The sequence below is a fragment of the Echinops telfairi genome, unplaced genomic scaffold, assembly GCF_000313985.2.
Source record: "Echinops telfairi isolate 266 unplaced genomic scaffold, ASM31398v2 ScPeMD7_5592;HRSCAF=6446, whole genome shotgun sequence".
NCBI classification, from domain to species: domain Eukaryota; kingdom Metazoa; phylum Chordata; class Mammalia; order Afrosoricida; family Tenrecidae; genus Echinops; species Echinops telfairi.
Genome location: NW_022109491.1, coordinates 12,457,531 through 12,460,493, shown reverse-complemented (window position 1 = coordinate 12,460,493; position 2,963 = coordinate 12,457,531).

Sequence of the window (2,963 nt, the reverse complement as noted above, 5' to 3'; positions counted from 1 at the left end):
GTGGGTTGGGTTTTGTCATTTGTACGGTGGTGTCCCTCTGCCCAAGGGCGGTATTGAGCTTTGTCAGGAGAGGGGCCACCAATTTACAGTTGGCCAGTGAATGTCAGGGTCATCTCTTGCAGACATCCAAGTTAGCCGGCATTACTGGTTCCATTTTTTCCAGTGATGTTTCAAAGGCTTGTGAGACCCTTAAGGATTTCTGTCAACTTGGCTGGGCTGGGATTTTCAGTGGTTTGGCAATTAAGACCTAATCCCCTCTCGAGGGGATGGCCTGTTTCCAGTAAATAAACAGACACTTCCAAAAAGCTCCGTTGTGCTTCCCTGGGTGGGGAGCCTGCGTCTGCCTCTGCAAACCCTGGTTCTGTGGACTTGAACTTGCCATAATGCCCGCCGGTCCTCGCAACCATCAAGGGCTTGACATTTTACCTCCTGGACTTGCTCCATTCTCCTCTGCAGCCACAAGCCTGATGTCTTCCTGCGGATCTTGGGTTGATCCACCCCACCCCCCACCCCACCCCCGCAGCTACACAAGTCGTAGCCTCCAGCCAGCCTGAGATGTGCCTGCTTCTATAACTGGGGGTCATTTCCTTGATATAAATCTCTCGGTATATATACATAGCCAAGCTCCACTGCTTTTGCTTCTCTGGAGAACCCCACCTAAGGTGTCGCCTTCATGAAATCAGTTGCATACTGGCCTCGCCCTCTGACCAGACCTGGGAGGAAAGAGCACATGTTCATGGCTTGTAATCAGGAAAGCCAGACATGGTTTCAATGTCCACACAAAGAGACCTGGTTCAACACACAGCCGACGATGGAATGTGAGGCACTCTTCCGAAGAGTGAGGCAGATTTATGTGTACTAAGATGAAGAGATATCGAAACATCTTATGTCAGAAAAAGCAAGCTACTCCCCTAAAGTCTTCTTAAAATCAGACCATGATTTAGCGTCACTACTAAACCGTGTCTGCTTTTAGCATTATGCGCTTTAATAGCTCTTTATATGGGACCAAATTGACAACAGCAACATGAAAGTTTAGACAGGATCCGTGGGGGTGGGTATTAAGTTAATGTTAAGGAGAGAAACCCAACTAAGAAAAGGGAGAGGAGAAGGACGGAACAACTTGAAGGATGTCATCATCAGTGCCGTTGAATTGTGCATGCAGAATATGTTCAATGGGTATATACCAACGGGAACATACGTCAATTTGCTGCTGTGTGTATCCTCGTGAACAACACAACAGTAACGACAATACAAACACAGCTTTTTAAAAGAAACAAAAGCATATGCCCACCCAAGTTTCTCGTACGAAACAGTATTACTTATAATAGCCCCGAAGTGGAAGCAACCCAAAGGCCTATCAATGGATGAATGGCCCACACCCACCGCTGTGGCCTGTGATTCCAACTCGGACCAGTCTTACAGAGCAGAGTCACCTGCCCCTAGGGTTCTCAAGGTTGTAAAGAAGCAAGCAGCTGCATCTTTCTCCTTCAGAGCAACTAATGAGTTTGAACCTTTCAGTTAGCAGCCAAGCACTGAACCACTGGGCCCAATGGGTTCCTAACTGCTGAACAGATACACAAAACATGGTGTTCCCATACAGTGGAATAGGGTTTGAACCGTGAGAAGAATAATGTCCTGATGGGTGCCCTCACATGGATGAGCCTTGAAAGCATGATGCTAAGTGAAAGAAGCCAGACACAAAGGTCACCTATTGTTTGATCCCATGTATTGGAAATGTGCAGTGGAGGGAAGGCACAGAAACAGAAGGTAGATTTGGGATTGCCAAGGAGTAAGGAACAACAGATCATGGGTACAAGGCTTCTCTGAGAGCTGATAAAAAAGTTCTTGGGAAAACACTTAACATGATTTCTATAAACTCCCAGGGAAAAAATCCACCCAGTATTATGTTGCTCATCATGCATTTTTAACTGGGTTTCTTTTCTAAGGTGTATGGCATTCTTCATAGATCACACTGGAAACCCCACTAAAGCAACCAGGCTTTACCTCAAACAGACCTGCTGCAGATTAAAAGAACGGAAATCCTCCTTTGGACTTAAAGCTGAAACAGCCCAGTGTGAGAAGAGGCAGAAGACTGTGATCCCAAGCTTGTGGGCCTGGAAGTCAATGGGCTTGGGTTCAAATCTCTTGTTTTTGAGGGTGCTCAATAATTGGCCATTTAAGACCACCACACACTTGCTGTTCCCATACTCTCTTTTCTCTTTGTGACGTGTCTTTATCCTGCATACGGAAGTATGCCTTGGTGAATGTGCATGATTGAAATAGTTGCTTTGGATCTAACCTCATTTCTTTCTTAATCAGTGTTCAGTTGCTTGACTTTTATAAACTGCATAAGTGAACATCCCTTGTATTGTAGTCTAAAAAGTTTCCCTACATATACATATTTTCTTTCTCAATAAATTTAAATTCTGTACCATTTGCTAGATTAAGGAAACTATTATTAGAATTACCAAATGTCTCATGGTAATTACTTAAGTGATTTCTCAACAAACTGATGATGCTGCCTCTAAAGTGAACAAAGGATATACACTATCGTATAAACTTTAGGTATAGAAATGGACTTTGAGTTTGTACTCAATCTGAAGCCCTAATCTAAGAACAATTAATTCTTATGACGAAGCCCTACTCAATACTGGCCTTCACGAAGTGATCACTAGATATGATGCTAAAGAAATCAGACGATGCCTATCAGAAAGAATAGCATCTGGGGTCTCAAATGTTTGTCTTAAAATAAGTGGCTAAGTTTGCTAAAATAAGGCACACACCAGCACATGTGATCTAAGGACTGTAAATAATAAAATCCAAGATCAGAAGAGGGAGTTGTATTAGAGTTTCATTCTGAGCACCCACTTTGCAGAGGGCTATGGATGGCTTGAAAGCAGAGTTCTCACTTGAATTAAGATATTCTAGAACTGAAAAGTGGTGATAGTCACACTCCTCTGTGA